Source organism: Pelobates fuscus, chromosome 7, assembly GCF_036172605.1.
Source record: "Pelobates fuscus isolate aPelFus1 chromosome 7, aPelFus1.pri, whole genome shotgun sequence".
NCBI classification, from domain to species: domain Eukaryota; kingdom Metazoa; phylum Chordata; class Amphibia; order Anura; family Pelobatidae; genus Pelobates; species Pelobates fuscus.
Window position 1 is genome coordinate 202197367 of NC_086323.1, and position 27196 is coordinate 202224562.

At 41.5% G+C, this 27196-nt stretch overlaps 1 pseudogene; it reads right to left on the reverse strand.

Annotated features, from left to right (window-relative positions):
• Positions 1 to 26821, reverse strand: part of LOC134569297 (zinc finger protein 850-like) — a 55561-nt pseudogene extending 28740 nt beyond the window's left edge.
• Positions 26822 to 27196: the final 375 nt, after the last annotated feature.

Below are 27196 nucleotides of genomic sequence, written 5' to 3' on the forward strand. Positions count from 1 at the left end.
ACTGGACAAAATTGGCGTTTTTTGCATTTTTCACACACAAACAAATACTAACGCTAACTTTGGCCAGTGTTTGTGACCAAATGGCTACTAAAAAAGACTGGACATCGCTTATTTGCAATACCTTGGGTCGTCTACTATTGCAAATGGTATGCCATTATGGGTGTAAATTTATTTCCTGGGCTACTATACAGTCTCAAAGGCAACGTAACCAATCTGGCGAATTTCAATTTCAAATGTAACACGCTATATTTGACCCTGTAACTTCCCAAAACACCATAAAACCTGTACGTAGGGGGTACTGTTTTACACGTGAGACTTTGCTGAATACAAATATGTGTATTTTATTGCAGTAAAAGCAAACAGTATTATGACATTGACAGTTAAAATGTCATGAAGAACGAAAAAAATCAAAAAAAATCTTATTTTCTCCCATTTTTTTCATATTAAATTATGTTTCATAGCTAAATATTTGATATTAAATGAAAGCCCTGTTTCCCCTGAATAAAATGATATATAATAAGGGGGGGTGCATTTAATATGAAAGAGGTGAATTACGGTTGGACAGACATATAGCGCAAATGCCAGGTTTTGTTTACGTTTTGTTTCGTTCACAACTTGTACATTTGGCTGCGGTGTTAACCCCTTAACACCGCAGCCAAATGTACAAGTTGTGAACGAAACAAAACGTAAACAAAACCTGGCATTTGCGCTATATGTCTGTCCAACCGTAATTCACCTCTTTCATATTAAATGCACCCCCCCTTATTATATATCATTTTATTCAGGGGAAACAGGGCTTTCATTTAATATCAAATATTTAGCTATGAAACATAATTTAATATGAAAAAAATGGGAGAAAATAAGATTTTTTTTGATTTTTTTCGTTCTTCATGACATTTTAACTGTCAATGTCATAATACTGTTTGCTTTTACTGCAATAAAATACACATATTTGTATTCAGCAAAGTCTCACGTGTAAAACAGTACCCCCTATGTACAGGTTTTATGGTGTTTTGGGAAGTTACAGGGTCAAATATAGCGTGTTACATTTGAAATTGAAATTCGCCAGATTGGTTACGTTGCCTTTGAGACTGTATAGTAGCCCAGGAAATAAATTTACACCCATAATGGCATACCATTTGCAATAGTAGACGACCCAAGGTATTGCAAATAAGCGATGTCCAGTCTTTTTTAGTAGCCATTTGGTCACAAACACTGGCCAAAGTTAGCGTTTGTATTTGTTTGTGTGTGAAAATGCAAAAAACGCCAATTTTGGCCAGTGTTTGTGACTAAGTGGCTACTAAAAAAGACTGGACATACCCCATTTGCAATACCTTTGGTTGTCTACTATTGCAAATGGTATGCCATCATAGGGGTAATTTTCATTCTTGGGCTACCATAGGGTCATAAAGGCAACTTAAGCAATCTGGCGAATTTTAATGTGAAAAAAATTAAACACAAGCCTTATATTTGACGCTGTAATTTTTGAAAACACCATAAAACCTGTACATGAGGGGTACTGTTGTACTCAGGAGACTTCGCTGAACACAAATATTTGTGTTTCAAAACAGTAAAAAGTATTGCAGCAATAATATCGTCCCTGTAAGTGCTGTTTGTGCGTGAAAAATGCAAAAAACGTCACTTTTACTGGCGATATCATGGTTGTAATACATTTTACTGTTTTGAAACACTAATATTTGTGTTCAGCGAAGTCACCCGAGTAAAACAGTACCCCCCATGTACAGGTTTTATGGTGTCTTGGAAAGTTATAGGGTTAAATATAGTGCTAGCAAATTAAATTCCCTATACTTTCGGCATGGGTGGTCAGGCAGGTCCCGCTAATTGTAATTAATTAGGATACCTAATTATGTAAAATTATTACATAAATATATGTGTAGAATTAATATATGTATATATATACATATGTGTATATATACGTATATATATATATTTTTTTTTTTAATATTTTTATTTATATATAGGTATATATATAGTGATATATACGTATATATTTATGTATATAGATATATATATTATTTCGTTATAAGTGTATTTTGATATAAATATATATATATTAATATCAGAATACAGTTAGAACGAAATAAAACACATCTATATATTTTTTAATATTTTATTTTTAATTATTTTTTTTATTAAATTTTTTACGTATTTACATATTTTTTTTATATTATTTATGAATATATATATAACAATAATTATATATATATTTAATCAGTATCAGTCTACGTGTAATTTGATATTAATATATATATATATATATATATATATATATATAATTATATATATATTAATATTAAAATACACCTAGACGGTGTATATGTGTATATATATACTTAGATCATATATATATATAACATATATATATGATCTAAGTATATATTTTTTATTTTTACACTTATTTAATTACTTTTAATTTGATTTTCAGCCAGCAGGGGGACCAACTGTCATTACAGTTGGTCCCCCTGCTGGCAATGCCTGAGCCAGCTATACCGGCCATGTGATTGTGAGGTCCTCGCAAGGACCTCACTCTCACATGGCCGGGAGGGCTCCTGGAGGGCGGACGTGCCGCGGGGGGCTCCCTGGGAGTCCCCCGAACCGCGATCGCCGGCGTGGGACCGCCGGCGACCGGGTAAGTTACTAAAAACCGGAGGACGTCCGGCGGCGTTTAGAGCCGCTTTTAAAAGGACGTAATAGTACGCCCTCCGGTCTTAAGGGGTTAAGGGGTTAATCAGCCAGGATTTATTGATCACAAGTCACATATTATGTTCGATCCCTTTGTTGATATACACATTCCTGCTGTAACATACACCCAACATGGCCGAACTCCATACACACACTGGGAAGAGAGAGCAAATCTAGGGGGTGTATCCATCCCAGCATGCCTTGCACACTTACTACAGGAGCTGGTTAGGGACAAACTGTGCATTATGCAAAGCTCCCCTAGAGGGGACTGCTGGTATACACCACAGTATCCACATAATAATGTAATCACTAGTCTGTATAATAATACTGAGTATCTATACGCTGATAATAAACATGTCGCTCTGTATAATAATACTGAGTATCTATACGCTGATAATAAACATGTCGCTCTGTATAATATTAATGAGTATCTATACACTGATAATAAACATGTCGCTGTATAATAATACTGAGTATCTATACACTGATAATAAACATGTCGCTCTGTATAATAATACGGAGTATCTATACGCTGATAATAAACATGTCGCTCTGTATAATAATACTGAGTGTCTATATGCTGATAATAAACATGTCGCTCTGTATAATAATACTGAGTATCTATATGCTGATAATAAACATGTCGCTCTGTATAATAATACTGTGTATCTATACACTGATAATAAACATGTCGCTCTGTATAATAATACTGAGTATCTATACACTGATAATAAACATGTCGCTCTGTATAATAATACCGAGTATCTATACACTGATAATAAACATGTTGCTCTGTATAATAATACTGAGTATCTATACACTGATAATAAACATGTCGCTCTGTATAATAATACTGAGTATCTATACGCTGATAATAAACATGTCGCTCTGTATAATAATACTGAGTATCTATACGCTGATAATAAACATGTCGCTCTGTATATTAATACTGAGTATCTATACACTGATAATAAACATGTCGCTCTGTATATTAATACTGAGTATCTATACACTGATAATAAACATGTCGCTCTGTATATTAATACTGAGTATCTATACACTGATAATAAACATGTTGCTCTGTATAATAATACTGAGTATCTATACACTGATAATAAACATGTTGCTCTGTATAATAATACTGAGTATCTATACACTGATAATAAACATGTCGCTCTGTATAATAATACTGAGTATCTATACGCTGATAATAAACATGTCGTTCTGTATAATAATACTGAGTATCTATACGCTGATAATAGACATGTCGCTCTGTATAATAATACTGAGTATCTATACGCTGATAATAAACATGTCGCTCTGTATAATAATACCGAGTATCTATACGCTGATAATAAACATGTCGCTCTGTATAATAATACCGAGTATCTATACGCTGATAATAAACATGTCGCTCTGTATAATAATACCGAGTATCTATACGCTGATAATAAACATGTCGCTCTGTATAATAATACCGAGTATCTATACGCTGATAATAAACATGTCGCTCTGTATAATAATACCGAGTATCTATACACTGATAATAAACATGTCGCTCTGTATAATAATACTGAGTATCTATACACTGATAATAAACATGTTGCTCTGTATAATAATACTGAGTATCTATACACTGATAATAAACATGTCGCTCTGTATAATAATACTGAGTATCTATACACTAATAATAAACATGTCGTTCTGTATAATAATACTGAGTATCTATACGCTGATAATAGACATGTCGCTCTGTATAATAATACTGAGTATCTATACGCTGATAATAAACATGTCGCTCTGTATAATAATACCGAGTATCTATACGCTGATAATAAACATGTCGCTCTGTATAATAATACCGAGTATCTATACACTGATAATAAACATGTTGCTCTGTATAATAATACGGAGTGTCTATACACTGATAATAAACATGTCGCTCTGTATAATACTGAGTATCTATACGCTGATAATAAACATGTCGCTCTGTATAATAATACTGAGTATCTATACACTGATAATAAACATGTCGCTCTGTATAATAATACTGAGTATCTATACACTGATAATAAACATGTCGCTCTGTATAATAATACTGAGTATCTATACCCTGATAATAAACATGTTGCTCTGTATAATAATACTGAGTATCTATACACTGATAATAAACATGTTGCTAAGTATACTAATACTGAGTATCTATACACTGATAATAAACATGTGGCTCTGTATAATAATACCGAGTATCTATACGCTGATAATAAACATGTCGCTCTGTATAATAATACCGAGTATCTATACGCTGATAATAAACATGTCGCTCTGTATAATAATACCGAGTATCTATACACTGATAATAAACATGTTGCTCTGTATAATAATACGGAGTGTCTATACACTGATAATAAACATGTCGCTCTGTATAATACTGAGTATCTATACACTGATAATAAACATGTCGCTCTGTATAATAATACTGAGTATCTATACCCTGATAATAAACATGTTGCTCTGTATAATAATACTGAGTATCTATACACTGATAATAAACATGTCGCTCTGTATAATAATACTGAGTATCTATACCCTGATAATAAACATGTGGCTCTGTATAATAATACAGAGTATCTATACACTGATAATAAACATGTCGCTCTGTATAATAATACCGAGTATCTATACACTGATAATAAACATGTCGCTCTGTATAATAATACTAAGTATCTATACACTGCTAATAAACATGTCGCTCTGTATAATAATACTGAGTATCTATACAGTGATAATAAACATGTTGCTCTGTATAATGATACCGAGTATCTATACACTGATAATAAACATGTCGCTCTGTATAATGATACAGAGTATCTATACGCTGATAATAAACATGTCGCTATGTATAATAATACTGAGTATCTATACCCTGATAATAAAGATGTTGCTCTGTATAATAATACTAAGTATCTATACACTGCTAATAAACATGTCGCTCTGTATAATAATACTGAGTATCTATACAGTGATAATAAACATGTTGCTCTGTATAATGATACCGAGTATCTATACACTGATAATAAACATGTCGCTCTGTATAATGATACAGAGTATCTATACGCTGATAATAAACATGTCGCTATGTATAATAATACTGAGTATCTATACCCTGATAATAAAGATGTTGCTCTATATAATAATACTGAGTATCTATACGCTGATAATAAACATGTCGCTCTGTATAATAATACAGAGTATCTATACGCTGATAATAAACATGTCGCTCTGTATAATAATACTGAGTATCTATACCCTGATAATAAAGATGTTGCTCTATATAATAATACTGAGTATCTATACGCTGATAATAAACATGCTGCTCTGTATAATAATACTGAGTATCTATACGCTGATAATAAACAGGGATTTGTAACATTTTGAGACCCAAAAGGTTCTTTTCAGAGCGATTAACCCCTATCTTGCCAGTGATCACTATACTGTAAATGACTGACTCTTGCACAGCAGCACTTTTTTAGGGGTTAATTTTTTTTGTGTGAACAAAAAGCAATTTTCAGAGCTATTAACCCCTACCCTGCCAGTGATCACTGTATAGATAACATGCTCTTGCACAGCAGCACTTATTTTGCTGTCTGTGCATTTCTTTTAGGGGTTAATTTTTTCAGTGTTTTTTCTTTTGCGACAGATTACTAAAGTGATTGTGATCATGTCATAGAGCTTTTATAGCACTGATGAAGGGGTATGCCTTGCGTTAGAGTCTGACTCCGAACCCTGATTTTGACCCCGAGACGTGCTCCTCCAGATGGCAGTGCTGCTGAGGAGTGGGTAGCGCCTCATCACCAGAGGCCAGATATCCAATCCTTGACCGCAAATCCTGGCATCAATGTGGATGTCGCAGGATTTAGCCCCAAACTGATTTATATGCCCATCAGTGCCATGCTGCAAAGCCGGACTATTTTCTGGCAAAGCAGCAATGGGTCTCCATCGGTGCCAGAATTTAAAAGATTCTGGGCATTGACTATGCTGATGGGCATCATAAAGAAGCCCTCCATCCTCTCCTATTGGAGCAGTAGCCCCATCTGCTCTACCCCCATTTACTCCCAATGTATGTCGAGGAAGAGGTATGAAATGATTCTGCATTTCATGCACTTCAGCGACAACAGCCTGTGTCCCCCTAGGGAGCATCCCCAGTTTGACAGGCTGTATAAAATCCGCCCCCTGATTACCCACTTTGCTGCCAGGTTTGCAGAGGCTTATACACCTGGAAGGAATATATGCGTGGATGAATCCCTGATGAAGTATAAGGGAAGGCTGGGATTCAAGCAGTATGTTCCTTCCAAGCGCTCTAGGTATGGTGTAAAGATGTATAAGCTCTGTGATAGCGAGACTGGGTATACTCAGGCCTTCCGGGTGTACGAGGGAAAGGATAGCCACCTTGACCCTCCAGGTTGCTCAGAACATTTGGGAACCAGTGGCAAGATTGTCTGGTACCAGATATTCCCCCTGATGAACAAAGGGTGCCACTTATACTGACAATTTTTATACAAGTGTTCCTTTGTTCAAGCCACTGTACTGTTTTGATACAGTAGCTTGCGGCACAATTAAAAAGAACAGCACAGGTTTCCCAGGACAACTTGCACGCACCCGGCTACGGAGGGGGGAGACCTCAGCTCTGCGCCAAGAGGAGCTGTTGGCAGTTAAGTACAGAGACAAGAAGGATGTGTACCTTCTTACCACCATCCACACTGAGGGGACTGTGGAGGTCCCTGTACGTGGCAGAGCTGAGAGAACGAGGAAGCCAGTGTGCATCAAGGCCTATAACCGTCATATGGGTGGGGTTGATCTGGCAGATCAGCTGCTGCAGCCCTACCTAGTTATACGAAAGACAAGGGCCTGGTACAAAAAGGTTGCAATCTACCTAATGCAGATTGCAACCCACAACGCTTTCTTGTTGTTCAAAAAAGCAAACCCTGGGACGCAACTGAGAATTTTACAGTTTCAGCTCCAGATCATTTCGGGGATTTTGTACCGTGATGCACCTGCTCCCCGGGCGGTGATGGGAGAGAGCAGAGTTGGGGCTACACATTTTATTTTTAAAATCCCCCCTACTGCGGCAAAACAGAATCCCCCAAAAAGATGCAGGGTCTGTTCTAAGAGGGGGCAGAGAAAAGACAGTGTATATTACTGTCCTGATTGCCCTGGGCAGCCTGGACTCTGCATTGGAGACTGTTTCAAACGATACCACACGCTGGCCCATTTTTAATTTATTTTTTGCCGTTCAGTTTTTTGTCGCTCTGTATAATAATACCGAGTATCTATACACTGATAATAAACATGTCGCTCTGTATAATAATACCGAGTATCTATACGCTGATAATAAACATGTCGCTCTGTATAATAATACCGAGTATCTATAGGCTGATAATAAACATGTCGCTCTGTATAATAATACTGAGTATCTATACACTGATAATAAACATGACGCTCTGTATAATAATACTGAGTATCTATACGCTGATAATAAACATGTCGCTCTGTATAATAATACTGAGTATCTATACACTGATAATAAACATGTCACTCTGTATAATAATACCGAGTATCTATACGCTGATAATAAACATGTCGCTCTGTATAATAATACTGAGTATCTATACACTGATAATAAACATGTCGCTCTGTATAATAATACCGAGTATCTATACACTGATAATAATCATGTCGCTCTGTATAATAATACCGAGTATCTATACGCTGATAATAATCATGTCGCTCTGTATAATAATTCTGAGTATCTATACGCTGATAATAAACATGTGGCTCTGTATAATAATACTGAGTATCTATACACTGATAATAAACATGTCGCTCTGTATAATAATACTGAGTATCTATACACTGATAATAAACATGACGCTCTGTATAATAATACTGAGTATCTATACGCTGATAATAAACATGTCGCTCTGTATAATAATACTGAGTATCTATACACTGATAATAAACATGTCACTCTGTATAATAATACCGAGTATCTATACGCTGATAATAAACATGTCGCTCTGTATAATAATACTGAGTATCTATACACTGATAATAAACATGTCGCTCTGTATAATAATACCGAGTATCTATACACTGATAATAATCATGTCGCTCTGTATAATAATACCGAGTATCTATACGCTGATAATAATCATGTCGCTCTGTATAATAATTCTGAGTATCTATACGCTGATAATAATCATGTCGCTCTGTATAATAAAACTGAGTATCTATACGCTGATAATAAACATGTCGCTCTCTATAATAATACTGAGTATCTATACGCTGATAATAAACATGTCGCTCTGTATAATAATACCGAGTATCTATACGCTGATAATAAACATGTCGCTCTGTATAATAATACTGAGTATCTATATGCTGATAATAAACATGTCGCTCTGTATAATAATACTGAGTATCTATATGCTGATAATAAACATGTCGCTCTGTATAATAATACTGAGTATCTATACACTGATAATAAACATGTCGCTCTGTATAATAATACCGAGTATCTATACGCTGATAATAAATATGATGCTCTGTATAATAATACTGAGTATCTATATGCTGATAATAAACATGTCGCTCTGTATAATAATACTAAGTATCTATACGCTGATAATAAACATGTCGCTCTGTATAATAATACTGAGTATCTATACGCTGATAATAAACATGTCACACTGTATAATAATACTGAGTATCTATACACTGATAATAAACATGTCGCTCTGTATAATAACACGGAGTATCTATACACTGATAATAAACATGTCGCTCTGTATAATAATACGGAGTATATATACGCTGATAATAAACATGTCGCTCTGTATAATAATACTAAGTATCTATACGCTGATAATAAACATGTCGCTCTGTATAATAATATTGAGTATCTATACACTGATAATAAACATGTCGCTCTGTATAATACTGAGTATCTATACGCTGATAATAAACATATCGCTCTGTATAATAGTACTGAGTATCTATACCCTGATAATAAACATGTCGCTCTGTATAATAAAACTGAGTATCTATACGTTGATAATAAACATGTCGCTCTGTATAATAATACGGAGTAAAAACAAAGCACATTCCCTGCGCTCTGGCCTAAATCCCCATGTGCATTTAAACAAAATGGAGGCTCTTTAGTCTTATTCCAATGGCCATTTGAATATATAAGCTCACCAGCCACGTCAAGGCAAGCCTCAATAGGTGAGACAGGACATCACCTAAACCAAGCAACAACCAATCATCTGAAAGGGCATGAACCAAATCGCGCAAATCAGCATTCAGGGGAGGAAGGAGTTTTTCCGCCCAATCAGAAGAAAGGGCGCAAAACCCCGTTTGAACCAGCGCTCCTTCTTGGATTGGTCGTCCGCTCCATGCAGCGACCAATTGGCGCTTTACTCTCACCGACCAACCAGGAGAATGGCGCAAACCCAGTAAGAATGGGCTCTCCCTCTCCCATTGGTCAGCACTGACTTCCATGCAGCCAGTGGGATCCCTGCGGCCGGGAGACCAAATCACAGCCCCAGGGGCTCCCTGCTGGCGCGCGTCCCTTGTCCAGTGGATACCCACACTCGCTCGAAGACCGTGTACGCAGGACGGTTCAGGAGTCGAAGGCTCACCCTGGTGGGCATTAGGTCATACGAACCGGTGGCCACCCAGGGGAAGTACGCGCCACTCGTTCCATCGCGGTCTGCGAGTTTCACACCTTGTTAGTGAGGTGTGAACATTCTAACTAAACGTTCTAACTGGAGTATCAGGGTGGTCCGCCACAGTTCGGGAGATGAATGCTCCCCTTGATGGGCGTTCAGTGATACGAACTGGCGGACACCCAGGGGAAGCATGCGCCCCTTGTTCCCTTGTGGTCTTTGGGTTTCACACCTCGTTAGTGAGGTGTGAACATTCTAAGTAAACGTTCTAACTGGAGTGCCGGGGTGGTCCGGTGCAGTGCCCCTGGGTGGACAAAAGGCATTTTACAGGGTTTACGGTCAAAACTACAGAAAAGGAAAGATTAAAAAGGGGAAACATACATTCTAGGAGGGCACATCCACACATATAAAACAAGGCAATTCATAGTTAGGCAGCGGTCCCGCCACATACGCTATAAGTGACTAAGAAAAGTGATCTTGATCTGTTTTCTTACCTTTTCAGATATAGCAGAAACCAGGGGTGGACATTGGAACACAGATAGAATACCAGATGGAGACCAGTGTTTAAATGTTGACCTTTGATTAGCTATTGAATGTGTTTTATTTTATTGTGTCTTTTTAACGTATCTATGCTATGATTTTGTGCATACTATTCTCTTATTTTTAATGATTGTATTGCAATTGAAAACCTTATGTGCTATTGTTGTGTGTATGTATGTATGTATGCTTGCCTGGGAAAGGGGGAATTGACCCATAGGGACCAGGGGGTATTTGTGTAAACAGAACTGTGCTGACAGGGCTCCAACAAGGGAACCCCATTGTCCAGTAGGTGCTTGATTTGTGTCTCTGTAAAGTGCATGAGTGGTTGCAGTGCAAAAACGGAAGAGTGATAAGAGAAAGTAGGCACTTAGGGTTATCTATACATGTTTAAATCGAAGGGTGGGGAATTGGTAACTTGGAATTTATTTTGTTTTGGTGGGTGTTTAGGTTAAATTGGTTAAATACAACAGTGATATTGTGTTTATCTGGGAATCAGGAGTGCGCTGGATGTAAAGAGAGAATTCTCAGGACGTGTGTAGGTATTTACTTTATGCCATAGGGTAAAAATTGTTAAGACGGGGGGCGTGGCCAGCCGTGCAACTAAGCAGACGTGTTTGCAGGGAGCTCCTGCTAAACACCCTTAAAACGACCCAAAAAGCCACGAAAACCAGCAAAACTAACCCTACAGCTGGAACCCTAGTGACCTTGAACCCCCCAAGAGAGAGATGGGGCGCAAACACCGTAAACTACTAACATCGGAGGCTTCCACGCTACCTGACATCAGGCGGTCCTTCGATAGGCCGCAGAGGCCAGCACAACCTAAAATGGCGCCGGACAGGCCTCGAGACTCCAGCGAGTCGGAGGGGACATTAAAAGGCTCCTGCTCGAGCTCCGGGGGGTGTGGAAGAAGGACCTGGACGGAGTGCGAGGGGAAATGGGCGGCATAGTGTCAAGCTTAGGAGCGGTGGAGGTCCGAGAGGTGGAAAGGGACACCAACCTCACGGAGACCCGAGCGACCATCGCAGACCTCTCCCAGCAGCTCCAGCGACTCACCAGCACCGTCACCGCCATGGAAACCAGGCACCGAAAGAAGAATATACGTATCAGGGGGGTGCCGGAGACGGTGGGACCTTAATCGGTCACCGATAGCCTCTGCATTCCGTATTCGGAAGGTCGCTACAGCCCCGGTGGACGACCCCAGGGACGTTATTGCAGTCACTGGGAGCGCGGCGGTGAAAGCAGCAGTGCTGACTGCCTCACGGAACACCCCTCTCATCACTGTGGAAAACTGCCAAGTTCGAATCTTCGACGACCTGCCATTCACAGTACTGCTGGAAAGACGCAGATTTATGCCGGTCACCAGGATCATCAGAGACCGTGGAGTCAAATACAGATGGGGCGCTTTGGGCACCTTGGTGGTACCGCATGGAGACACAGTGCTGTCGCTGTCCGTGGGGGAAGACCCGACTGATCTTTTGGGGACTCTCCAACTGCCATGGCTGCCGCCAGCGACGCACCAGACCCCACAAACACTCCACAGAGGGAAGAGAAACTCCCTGCGCAACGGTGGCGGAGCGGAGACCTGCTCACCAGTACCCTCCATAAACCAGGTAACTGTTGCGGTCACCGGCCCGCCGAGCCTCACGGTCGTGCCCGACCGGCACGACCGCTCCGACTACACGAGCTTACCTGCTCGTCGGCGAGCCGGGAACCGCGCGTGTAGTTCTTCCGGGCATCACGCCCGAATCCAATATGGCGCCGACCACGTGGTCGCGTCTATGGATAGCCCCGCCCCCGAGAATTATACTAACGTGTGCGTGACGTCACGACGTCAACGCACACGTACGTTCTGGGGTCAGAGGTCGCCCTCTGACCAATCATAGCTTAGAGAGGGGTATTTAAACCCCTAATTCACCCTAGTACTTTGCCTTGTCGTGGTTTCAGTTTCCTGGTTTCCTGAAAGTGCTAGTTTCGTGTTTCTGATTTCCTGGTATCCTGATCCTTGGCGTTTCCCTGGTTATTCTGATCTCTGGTTTCCCTGACTTGGCTTGTCTTATCGGTATTGAGTATTTTCTGGCTTCCTTGACCTCGGCTTTCCCTTTGACCATTCTCTGTCTCTAGCGTATTAGTCCGGCCATTCTAAGGTCCGGTTTACGCTCTGTCCTGTTATTTTTCCTTTTCTGACTTATGTATATGTTTACATAGATTCTGCGTGCTGGACCACATTACTAGTCGTGACATTACGACATGGCCATGGATCCTGCAGAACTATGCAAACATATGATCGCCTGTGAAAATAGGGTGGAGGATATGGACCACAGGTTAGACCAATTTGCTCAGGCATTTCAGACCTTGCTCCAGAGGACTGCCTATTTAGAGGTCCCTCCTGTACCACCTGTGGTTCCGCCACCTGTAGTGGTTCCCGTACCACATAAACCACCGTCCATAACTTTGTCACCGCCCCCTCGTTATGGAGGTGATTCTAAGGAATTTAGAGGTTTTTTAAACCAAATAGAATACCACTTTGAGGCCTCCCCAGGTTCATTCCCAACAGATAGATCTAAAATAGGCTATCTGATGAACCAATTAACTGGAAAAGCCTTGACTTGGGCTAACCCCTTATGGGAAAGTGGTGACGCAATAGCCCGTGATTACAGTACCTTTCTTACGGCCTTTAAGGCTACATTTGAACCTAAAGGCAGGGAGAAGAACGCTGCCAAAGCCCTTATGAGAATCAGGCAAGGCAATCGTTCTGTAGCCGATTATGCAATAGAGTTCAGGACATTAGCGTCTGAGGTTGATTGGACCAATAGCGGTCTGGTGGCTGCTTTCTCTGAAGGTTTAGCTGAGAATATACAAGATGAAACTGCAGCTAGAGACCTTCCGGTTAGTCTTAATGAGTTTATTGCCTACATGATAAACATTGATAACCGGCTCAGAGAGAGAGAGAAAAACAAACAACGTAACAGACGTTCTAATTTGTCCATAGCTCCTCGTTTCTCTAACCCAGTGGTGAGTAGCCAAACGCCTCTTCCAGAACCTGAACCCATGCAATTGGGTAGTGCTAAACTCACTGAGGCAGAGAGACAACACAGACGTAACGAGGGGTTATGTATGTATTGTGGCAAGAAGGGACATCTAAGATCGTCATGCCCGGTTCGGCCGGAAAACTTGCACACCTAAGGCACGTACGGGGACCGACCTTAGGTGTGATGTATATGTCCCCTAAATTGACTAAGAACCGTTTCCTGGTCAAAGTAACCTTATCTTTCGAGAACACAACTGTTCAGTGTGAGGCTATGATTGACTCTGGGGCAGCGGAGAATTTCCTAGACAAAGAGTTCTCTGCTAAACATCTCCTGCCCTTAAGACATAAAGAGAAACCTATAGCAGTCGAGGCCATTGATGGAAGGCCTCTTACCCAGCCTTTCATCACACACGAAACTCTGCCAATCACTGTTTCAGTGGGTATTCTCCACTCTGAAGAAATTACCTTTCAAATCATATCTTCACCTACAGTTCCGATAATACTCGGTTTCCCTTGGCTCCTGAAACACAATCCACGTTTGGATTGGATTGAAGGAGAGATTGTGAGTTGGGGTGAGAGATGCAAAGGTGTTTGCTTTAAGCAAATCCCACAACCTATTGGCACCATTAATGTTCCTGTTACACCTCCCTTGACCACACAAATTCCTCAGCAGTATATGGATTTGAAAGAGGTATTTAACAAGGTCCAGTCAGAAGGGTTACCTCCTCATAGACCCTATGACTGTACTATAAACTTATTACCAGGGACTATGCCTCCCAAGGGAGGAGTCTATGCCTTGTCCCCCCAGGAAAATCTTTGTTTGGAGGAATATATTAAGGATGCTCTCAGAAAGGGTCATATCCGTAGGTCCTCCTCACCAGCCGGGGCTGGATTCTTCTTTGTCTCTAAAAAAGAAGGAGACCTACGCCCTTGTATTGATTATAGGGGTTTGAATAGGATTACCATAAAAAATGCCTACCCTATTCCCCTTATATCAGAGCTATTCGACAGATTAAAGGGAGCTCTAGTCTTTACCAAGCTCGATCTCCGTAGTGCCTACAATCTAGTCAGAATTAAGGACGGTCACGAATGGAAGACCGCATTTAACACCAGAATGGGACATTACGAATACCTGGTTATGCCGTTTGGATTATGTAACGCTCCAGCGGTATTCCAGGATTTTATCAACGATGTCCTAAGAGAGTACCTTCACATGTTCGTTCTAGTGTATTTGGACGACATTCTCATCTATTCCCCAGACCTAGAGACACATCACGAACATGTGAGAATTGTACTGAAAACCCTGTTACAGAACGGCCTTTACTGTAAACTGGAGAAATGCCAGTTTGACCAAACGGAGATACAATTCCTTGGATACGTTATATCTCCGTCTGGTTTCCAAATGGATCCTCGTAAACTGGAGGCAGTCTTACAGTGGCCATTACCCAAGGGCCTTAAAGCTACTCAACGCTTTATAGGTTTTGCGAATTACTACCGCAAATTCATAAGGGGATTTTCCTCCGTGATTTCCCCTATAACCAATTTAACAAAAAAAGGAGCAAGTTGTATATCTTGGCCCAAAGAAGCAAGAGAGGCATTTGAACGATTAAAATCTTTATTTTCCTCAGCACCTGTCCTGACCCATCCTGATCCATCCAAACCATTTATCCTAGAGGTGGATGCATCAGAGACAGGAGTTGGAGCCATTCTGTCTCAAAGAGAGAGTCCTGATACGCCTTTACATCCCTGTGGATTTTACTCTCGCAAACTCACACCTGCAGAGAGGAATTACGACATAGGGAATAGGGAACTTTTGGCCATTGTACTTGCCCTTAAGGAATGGAGGCATCTCTTGGAAGGTTCCAAAGAGCCACTTTTGATCTTTACTGATCATAAGAATTTGGCTTATATTGGGGACGCTAAGAGACTGTCCTCTCGTCAGGCTAGGTGGTCATTGTTCCTCTCCCGATTCAATTTCGTAATTACATACAGACCTGGTACTAAAAACACCAAGGCAGATGCTCTTTCTCGGCAGTTTGAGACAGATGAAGTTCCGGAACAGGTGATATATCCTATTGTACCTCCTGAATGCCTCATTGCCACTACAGTTTCCGAAGTGTCTTCTCCACTCTTCTGTGCCATAATAGCAGATCAAACTCAGGCACCTGTGGGAAAACCTCCGGACAAACTGTATGTGTCACCTCAGTTTCAAAAGAAGGTACTAGATTTGTTCCATGACAGCCTCACAGCGGGCCATCCTGGAGTCCATAAAACTCTCTCTGCCATCTCCAGGAGATTTTGGTGGCCTGCTCTTAGAAACGATGTCAAAGATTATGTTGGGGCATGTCAAATATGTGCTGTTTCTAAAGTTCCTCCCAGGTCACCTCCTGGACTATTACAACCACTGCCCATACCTAGTGCTCCATGGACCCACTTGGCCATGGATTTCCTTGTGGATCTACCCAGTTCAAACGGGTTTAATACAGTCCTTATGGTCATTGATAGATTCACGAAGATGGCACATTTCGTCCCACTTAAAAAATTACCATCTGCTCAAGATCTAGTTCAAATATTCTTGAGAGAGATCTTTCGGTTGCACGGTGTACCCAAAAGCATAGTATCTGACAGAGGTACCCAGTTTATTTCTAGGTTTTGGCGTTCCTTTTGCAAACAATTGGGCATCGAACTCTCCTTTTCGTCAGCATATCACCCTCAAACAAATGGAGCAGCAGAGAGGGCGAATCAGTCTTTAGAAGCCTATTTACGTTGCTTTATAAATGCCAATCAATCTAACTGGTACGAGCTCTTACCCATGGCTGAGTTCGCCAGAAACAACGCCACTCATGAATCTTCTAATCACAGTCCATTCTTTGTTAATCAGGGTTATCGCCCCACTGTTTTTCCTTCTGCATTCTCAGACACAGAAATCCCCGCTTTGAACACCCGTTTAGATTCGATTCGATTCATGATACTTGGGATTCCGTCCATTCAGCTCTGCAAAAAGCCTCATTACGAGCGAAGGTCCAAGCTGACAAGAAACGGGGCGCTAATCCTGTCTATATTCCAGGTGACAGGGTGTGGCTCTCCACAAGACATATCGAGCTTAAGGTCCCGTCCATGAAATTTGCCCCTCGGTACATTGGTCCCTTTCGAGTTACCCAACGTATTAATCCAGTGACCTATACTTTGGCACTACCGGCTCATATGAGAATAGCGAATACTTTCCATGTGTCTCTGCTCAAGCCCCTTACTTGCAATCGCTACACAAAGGTATCCACTCCTCCTCCGCCCTTGGTAGTGGGTGATCAAGAGGAATACGAAGTCCGTTCTATCATGGACTCCAAATTATCCAGAGGTGTCTTGTCCTATCTCGTTGACTGGAAGGGTTATGGTCCCGAGGAACGTTGTTGGGTTCCTGCTGACCGGGTCCATGCGCCCCGTCTTATCCGGTCATTTCACAACCGCTTTCCTCTTAAGCCGGGTCCTTCCCGCTCGGTGCGCGGTCTTCGAGTGGGGGGTACTGTTGCGGTCACCGGCCCGCCGAGCCTCACGGTCGTGCCCGACCGGCACGACCGCTCCGACTACACGAGCTTACCTGCTCGTCGGCGAGCCGGGAACCGCGCGTGTAGTTCTTCCGGGCATCACGCCCGAATCCAATATGGCGCCGACCACGTGGTCGCGTCTATGGATAGCCCCGCCCCCGAGAATTATACTAACGTGTGCGTGACGTCACGACGTCAACGCACACGTACGTTCTGGGGTCAGAGGTCGCCCTCTGACCAATCATAGCTTAGAGAGGGGTATTTAAACCCCTAATTCACCCTAGTACTTTGCCTTGTCGTGGTTTCAGTTTCCTGGTTTCCTGAAAGTGCTAGTTTCGTGTTTCTGATTTCCTGGTATCCTGATCCTTGGCGTTTCCCTGGTTATTCTGATCTCTGGTTTCCCTGACTTGGCTTGTCTTATCGGTATTGAGTATTTTCTGGCTTCCTTGACCTCGGCTTTCCCTTTGACCATTCTCTGTCTCTAGCGTATTAGTCCGGCCATTCTAAGGTCCGGTTTACGCTCTGTCCTGTTATTTTTCCTTTTCTGACTTATGTATATGTTTACATAGATTCTGCGTGCTGGACCACATTACTAGTCGTGACAGTAACCCAGAGGGGGGACCACAACCAAGATGATTGGGAGACCTAAACAGAGGGTCAAACGGGACGTAAGTCTAGTTAATCAACACGAGACTGACCTCAATATTGTTTTTATATTTTATATTTTTTATTCTATATTTACTTGTGTCCCTCTCGGACCCTCCAGACTTTCACCATCCCACTGATATCCAGGTAGCCACACGGACTACCTATGAACTGACACTGTGGTCCAACAAAGGGTGTACCCCACCTCCACAATGTATATATTCTACCTCCATAGGAGTAACTGACATGTTTCCCCCAAAGTGCCTACTTTAACCCCACAAATGTTACTAACATGTCCCCCCAATGTGTTCATATCAACCCCACCCGAGTCCAATAGACAGTATCCTTTCAACTCTGCATGAGTTGCTCACCTGTGCTGTCAGATTGACAAATTTAACATTACAAGAGTACCTGACATACTTCACTACTGTACCCACTCTAGCCCTACCAGAGCTACGAACAGGGGGTACCAATATGCTTAAATTAACTCAATGAGGGTAGCTCACGTGGTCCACCAATGAGCATAAATCAACTTTGTAAGAGTCACTACCAATTGCCTCCAACATACTTACTTTGACCCCACCGGGTCGCTAATATGCTCTACCAATATGCTATACCTTTAACCCCACAAGACCTACTAACGGGACGAACCGGGTAATTACACTTAACCTCCCACGAGCGGCCAGTATGTTATGCCCCCACATGGGTGGCCAGTATGTCATACCACATAAACCCTCATAGGTCCGCTTCAGCTACGGTTATGTCAGACCAAATAGAGACCCATGGGCCCCCACGTGCTATTGGCGCCCTGTACTATTAAGCCCGCTAGAGCAACCGGCACGGCTAACCAATCGTGATAATCCCAAACCCTTACGAGCCATTGGCACCGCACGATATACCCTAAACCCGAGGGAACCGACGAGATAATGTACCAACCCGCTAATTGTGAGTTCTCATAGATTCCCAGGCGACCACAGCAGGTTGTATACCCCAAACTCAGATGAGCGGCTAACATATCATGCAGTCACTGGGGCTCAAGGCTCTTCCCCTTATCTCATCGTTGCCCACACGGGTGATGCCAGCGCGATTAAATAAGAATGACATATGTATATAATTGACCTAAGCTAGGTTACATTTTTTATATTTCTGTAAAGATTGATTGTATGTTACCACAACAACCCGTGGAGATTTCCTCCACAACAAAAATGAAGACTTTAAAAAAAAAATAAGGGAAAAACCGTGAGAAATTACTTGTAACTAACTGTCTGCTTAGCCAGGTACAGGGCTTATTTCTAGCCAGGACGACTTGCAATAACCTCCTTAACACTAGACATACCCCTCTTAAATTGTTAAATTTCTAAATCTCAGCTAGTCGGCTACGCCAGCAAAATCAAAGGTGTACACCCCTGCTATAGATTCATAGACATGTCATTATCCTTAGAATTGTGGGGCTGATGTTACTATATGTTTGTATTATCATTTTATTTCTTCGTTTATCTTTTCTCTCTCAATAACGTTTTCATTCAAAGTTAAACTTACTTAATATAAAACTGTGCAGTCTCCCATCTTAATACCATCTCTCTGTTAACCAAGAATGGCTGGTAATTGCTGTTGTGGCATTACTGGCGTGTATGTACCAATCTACCTGCACTCAAAAATAAAGAATTCAAAAAATAAATAAAAAATAGTTAAGACACCACACTCAAATAGTACTTGTGATAATTGGCACACAGTCATCTGCCATTTATGTTTGTGTACGTCATTGCCTGTGTTTTCATTCAAGAACTTTCCAGCAAGGAATTTTTTATTGCAACTCATGAACCAGAAGCTCTGGACACTATACTCAACTGAAGAATATTGCAGCTGAGAGTGATGAGAGTAGGGACAAAATGCATCAGGAGCAGGAAACTGTGCTGCGTCAAGGTGGTAAACTAAATGTGACCACAAAACACACAAAAGTCCCTGAACACATGAACTGTTCTTATGAGAATACTGAAGCTGAGAGTGATGGGAGTAGGTAAAATAATACATCTAGAGCAGGATACTGTGACAAGTGACCACAAAACACACAAAGGTCCCTGAACACATGAACTGTTGTTTTACAAGATCCTACGTCCTTTGTAGCGGAGCTCCCTGTACCCCGGCTGGGTACCTCCGCCAAAGGACCGCTTCCTAGCTGGAACAGGGGACAAACCGCCGCACTTCTGCCCACAGTCGCCAGGGCTGTATTAAGCTTCAAAACACATCCTCACATGAACACAATATCATTGGTTAATCTAATAAAACATGGTTTGAGTTGTTCATTATTATAAGGGTGGGTATGTGCCTATTTTAGGCCAAGGTTTCCCAACTTTTAATGCATCTGCTCAATGGTACCGTTCTTGAAAAGGTGGGTTTTGTTGTAGGGCAGGTAGTGTTAAAATGGGGAAGATTCAAGATGTACTGGTTTTATACATGCATGTTTTATGACATAAGTCAAAGGGTGGTTTGTAATGGTATTTATTAATTACCGACTTTACATTATAAATTAAAGGACCACTCTAGGCACCCAGACCACTTCAGCTTAATGAAGTGGTCTGGGTGCCAGGTCCAGCTAGGGTTAACTAATTGTTTTATAAACATAGCAGTTTCAGAGAAACTGCTATGTTTATCAATTAGTTAAGCCTTCCCCTATTTCCTCTAGTGGCTGTCTCACTGACAGCCGCTAGAGGCGCTTGCGTGATTCTCACTGTGAAAATCACAGTGAGAGCACGCAAGCGTCCATAGGAAAGCATTATGAATGCTTTCCTATGTGACCGGCTGAATGCGCGCGCAGCTCTTGCCGCGCGTGCGCATTCAGCCGACGGGGAGGAACGGAGGCGGAGAGGAGAGCTCCCCGCCCAGCGCTGGAAAAAGGTAAGTTTTTACCCCTTTCCCCTTTCCAGAGCCGGGCGGGAGTGGGTCCCTGAGGGTGGGGGCACCCTCAGGGCACTCTAGTGCCAGGAAAACGAGTATGCTTTCCTGGCACTAGAGTGGTCCTTTAAGCATAGTGAGTTTAATGCTTTGGAGGCACCACTAGGGGCAGTGTGTTGGAATCCATGTGCTTCTGGCAGTGACATGACAGGCCAGCTACTTACACTGAATAAAAAACAAATTGTAGGAGGCATTGAGGGCTCTTTTGAAACATTCAGTCTCTCTCTTTGGTTCTGCCCTTGACTGCCTAAGAATGTAGCCGCTGATGGCCCCAGCTCCACAGGCTGAGGGCCTGTGTAAGTTTGTTCATGTTTTGAATTGTAGCATGTGATTCCATTGAAACATGTTAGCAACTGTTCTAGCCTTTTGTAAGTATTATGTTGTAGTTTTGTATTGTATAATTATTGTAGTAAATTGACATTCTCCTAGCATCTATTTACTTATTCTAGTTATATTAAATATACATTTAATATTACAATTTTTTTGTGTATTTTCGATTTACAAATTCAACCATAATACCACGAACTATAAAAAATAATATTAATGTTGTTACTTATTGCTTTATTATTGTATATTAAAAGATTAATATTCATATTTAAGTCACAGCCACAACAATGTAAAATTGCTAAAGTCCCTTTAAATTTATATAAACATTTTGTAGATATGTGGAGGTATCATTATCAAAATATAACCACAGTCATTTGTCTGTATGATGATTTTGGAGCTGATAATTAGAATCAAACTAGGATTTTTTACTCGTATTTTCTTGTCCTCTATATTTTCTTGCTCTTTATATGTTGCTCTTTTATAGAATGGGAAGGTAATTGAAATACAGTTAACACTGCTGGAACAATGCTGGAATTCCTTAGAAGCTCCTTATCCCCTTAAGGACCAATCTTATGGAATAAAAGGGAATCATGACATGTCACGTGTCCTTAAGGGGTTAAAGGCTCTGACTGTAGTATAGATGAGTAAAAGTTTATATTAGTAGAGGTAACTCCACATTGCTATAGTTAGTATTACTTATTTACACCAGGCACTCGAGTTGGAAGTTTCCCTTAGCAGGGATGCAGCTGCTATTAAGACGACTCACCCACAATTGACATCTGGAAACTGACCTTCATCTTCTCTTACAGTCCTCTTGTTAGCTTTCAGCCTTGCCTCCCAGCAATAATCTCACGGTATTTCAATAGACACAGCCCACACTGCTCCCTAGCTGCCTCGGCACCTCACTTCCGGGGGAACCGTGCGTGCTACATCATGCAACATCTACTTAATCTAATTTTTTCAGTAAATTTAGGAAATTAGCTGATCCTGAGATGTGTGTTTGTCACATCAGAGTTCCAATAATAAAATCACACTGTCTTGCAGCTTCACAATTTATATTTATTCAAACAATACATGCCAATCCGAATATAACAAAAAACATTTGCACACATCTGGACCAATGCAGCAATATGTATGAACTTCAAGTTAATATCCATTTTAACCCCTTAAGGACACATGACATGTGTGACATGTCATGATTCCCTTTTATTCCAGAAGTTGGTCCTTAAGGGGTTAATAAGCATTTTTGATGGGGGGGCGGGGCCGGACCGCCAAGCTGGACGGTCGCAAGTCGGACCAGCTCCTGACACACGAGAAAGAATGATCGCTAAAAACACTGAATACCACCTCAAACCGGACCGACTGCGAAGATACCCAGAGCCGAGGGACTGCTGGACCTGGGGAGAGGCTGGCTCACTGAGCTTCAGTCCCCCAGGGGAGAGAAACCGGTTGCCCCAACCCGGGCCTTCTTCAGCGGTGAGTGAGGCAGACGGCCGCTGCCTCACTATCCTGCACCACAGAACCAGACCAACGATACAGACCAGCGCGGGTTCCGGCTCCGTTCCCCCCCCTATGGACCGGGGGGTGATCCCGGTCCCCACCCTGGTCGTGACTCCGCAGTTAAGGCAGAGAAGCTCGACCGCTGCCTCCAAAATGGCGGTCGCCATGCGGGCAGACAGTAAGCGGAAGTCCTCTTGCCTCCTCTCGATCCCACCAAAATGGCTCCTACCTCCCGATCCCGCCACAAAGGGAAGCGGCAAACAGAGCCCTCGCAGTCACTCAGGCCAGCACCTAGAGGTATGGGAGACCCGAACAGGCGGGAGACCACAGCTGCACCAGAGGGGCAGAACCCTAAACTGCAATAACCCCAGCGCGACACCTTTGCCGGAGGACCGACCATGCACCCACTCAGCCTGCAACAAGACCACCCGGAAAGCGGCGGACCCCAGCGGATAAAACCCAGATCTCACACAAGGCAGACACCAGCTTGCAGACGAGCGCACCACACCAGGGCTACAGCTAGAAAGCACCCAGCGACCTATGCAGGAATATATGCGGACAAACCATGATCTGATGCCTGCTGTGAAGGACACTTGCCTCCTACTACTCGAACACAGCAGAGCAGGTATCGGACAAAAGCGGGACTACCCCTGTATTAACCTTTTTTCGTAATCTCACAATGTGTGCACAGACAGCCCCACTGCCGTTTGCCAATCCCCACGTCCATCCTCCCATTAGTGCTGGAAACTAGCAATTCACTTTAATTTGGCGTTCAGCCCTGTCCACGCTGAGAGCCACGGGGGGTGGGGGGGCCTCTGGGGACCTAACAACATCAGGCAGAGTCTTCCCGAGTATAGCCTTAATACCCTGCTGCCGGAGATGGTACACAACATGAGAACCCTGGGGTTACCTTAACTACAGCCATAAGGGCAAGGAGGGCTCCTCCACTAGTAAGAGTAAAGCCTATGTACCAGTTGACATATCAACACTTCAGCCTGTAATGAAAATGATCGATTTAGCATGTTCCTAACCTATAACAGTCCTGTCTCTCTCTCTTTTGTAACCGTATGTTATGCTACTCTGTTCGCAATGTGTTATCTGCGGAATCACTCAGCATTATTATTAATATAAAAATTGTGCCTGTATTCCATTTGTCCCGCATGTTCAGCGAGGAAAATGCCTGAGGACTGCTCTCGGGGCACCTCAGCCAAGCTTGTAAACTTTATACGCACTACAAAAATAAAGAATTAAAAAAAAAAAAAAAAAAAAAAAAAAAATAAGCATTTTTGATGTTAAGTGATGGTGGTGAATATCTAGCTATTTGATTATTTAAAATAAGTATATAAAGGGTTGTGGCTTAATCACTATTATGTCCAATCTATGATTAAAGTCTTACGTTATAAAAATGGTTACACTTGGGAGAGGGGTAAAATATAATATAAACAAAAGGACTTTACTATATATGTTTAAATAAATGCATTCAGAAAAATGCCTTTCTTAATACACATGGGAGTCTGGCTTGGAATGCTGGGTCGAAGGTTATAATAACAGCGGGCCTTCATCAGTCTTACTGAACAAGAACCATATTGTTGACCATTGATAGAGAATGAACATATGTCCTATAATTAACTATTAGATGTCTAGGTAGGGCCTCTCAGTTCCTGTGTATGAAAGAAGTCTGAAATTATGCAGTTTGCAACTAATACAAGAATGGTGATAATAATATTACAAAGAAAAAAAATCCTACAACACCACAGTTATTTTCAAGCTCATTAAATATTTTCCAGAAGGCCCTTTACTTGACTCCAAAATATGAATGTCTGATTGGCTAATGTGACAAAATTGGTATATTTATTATAGTCTCAGCTGCATTGCATGCCCTAAAATAACCTCTAGAGAATTAGAAGTAAACATAACCTTTTATTGAAGTCTGTTTTAACATAGGGGCTGGGGGAACTAGCCCTTCACTCTGTAACAGCCAGGATATACAAACGCAATGTATCCTGAGTTGCCGGTGAGTCAGCTACCAAGTGGAGCAGAGTTAGAGGTGCAGGTTAGGCACCTACGATCGATAGCATGGGGGTGCCACGCTAGTATCAAAGTTACTATTTATTGTGTCAACATGAGAAAATTTCACACTACAAGATATTTTATTCCCATGTTAATCCATAGATGCATTATAAAATTGTAGAGACTCATCACCTGTGTTAGATCTCTGATGACGGACAAGCTCTGCTTTAGTGCCAAAACATTTTCCACATTTAGAACATGAGAATGGTTTATCTCCTGTGTGAGTTCTCTGATGACGGACAAGATTTGAATTTTGCCAAAAACATTTTCCACATAAGGAACATGAGAACGGTTTCTCTCCTGTGTGAGTTCTCTGATGACGGAGAAGCTCTGTTTTACTAGCAAAACATTTCCCACATTCAGAACATGGGAATGGTTTCACTCCTGTGTGAGTTCTCTGATGTGTAATAAGAGTTGAGTGATAGTTAAAACATTTTCCACATTTAGAACATGAGATCAGTTACTTTCCTGTATGAGTTATCTGATGTCTCACAAGTTTTGAAAGTTGACTAAAACATTTTCCACATTCAGAACATGGGAACGGTTTCTCTCCTGTGTGAGATCTCTGATGACAGACAAGATCTGCTTTAGCGGCAAAACATTTTCCACATTCAGAACATGAGAACGGTTTCTCTCCTGTGTGAGATCTCTGATGACGGACAAGATTTGAATTTTGCCAAAAACATTTTCCACATAAGGAACATGAGAACGGTTTCTCTCCTGTGTGAGTTCTCTGATGACGGAGAAGCTCTGTTTTACTAGCAAAACATTTCCCACATTCAGAACATGGGAATGGTTTCACTCCTGTGTGAGTTCTCTGATGACGGACACAGGCTGCTTTAGAGACAAAACATTTTCCACATTCAGAACATGAGAACGGTTTCTCTCCCGTGTGAGATCTCTGATGATTGACAAGCTCTGCTTTAGCAATAAAACATTTTCCACATTCAGAACATGGGAATGGTTTCTCGCCTGTGTGAGTTCTCTGATGTCTAACAAGACCTGAGTGACAGCTAAAACATTTTCCACATTCAGAACATGAGAATGGTTTCTCTCCTGTGTGAGTTCTCTGATGTATAACAAGACTATTGTGATACCTAAAACATTTTCCACATTCAGAACATGAGAACGGTTCCTCTCCTGTGTGAGTTCTCTGATGTATAACAAGACTATAGTGATTCCTAAAACATTTTCCACATTCAGTACATGAGAAAGAGTTCTCTCCTGTGTGAGTTCTCTGATGACTGACAAGCTCTGCTTTACTAGCAAAACATTTCCCACATTCAGAACATGAGAACGGTTTCACTCCTGTGTGAATTCTCTGATGATGGACAAGCCCCGCTTTAGAGACCAAACATTTTCCACATTCAGTACATGAGAAGGGATTCTCTCCTGTGTGAGTTATCTGATGACTGACAAACCCTGCTTTACTGGCAAAACATTTCCCACATTCAGAACATGAGAACGGTTTCTGTCCTGTGTGAGTAAGCTGATGTGCAACAAGATGTGAATGTTGCCCAAAACATTTTCCACATTCAGAACATGAGAATGGTTTCTCTCCTGTGTGAGTTCTCTGATGTTTCATAAGATGGGAGTGACCCCTAAAACATTTTCCACATTCAGAACACGAGAAAGGTTTGGGGTTTATGTTTACGATCGCATTTGATAACATATAGGAATCTGAAAAAATGCTTGATTTTTCAGAGTTAGACTCCTTGGTTCTGTTATTAAAAGATTTCTTCATAGCCTTGCTGCGTGTATTTCTGTTCTTGTCACCTCTTTTCGTATAACCTCTCCTGACAAACACACCTGAAAGAAATATACTGGGAGTTAAAGGAAATCGGTCACTATAAATTATTGTTTGCTATACTTGGAAAAACAGACAATATTTCCTTAATAGATAAGAAATACGACCATCAGGTGTCATGGTGGCTGAGAAGAAATCAAGTATTTTGTGTGCTTTATCCCCTTCACCAGCAACATTGTTTATATTCTCTTTTACTTCAATTTGCTTTGCAAAATTAGATTTAGTCCGTAAAGCCTCACTTGTCTGCATTGATGGTAGAGGAACAAATTACACATCCTGCGTATATATCACATACATTCTAAACTCATGCAGCATCTACTACCTAAGGTTGTGATATTGAAATTGTAGTAGATAT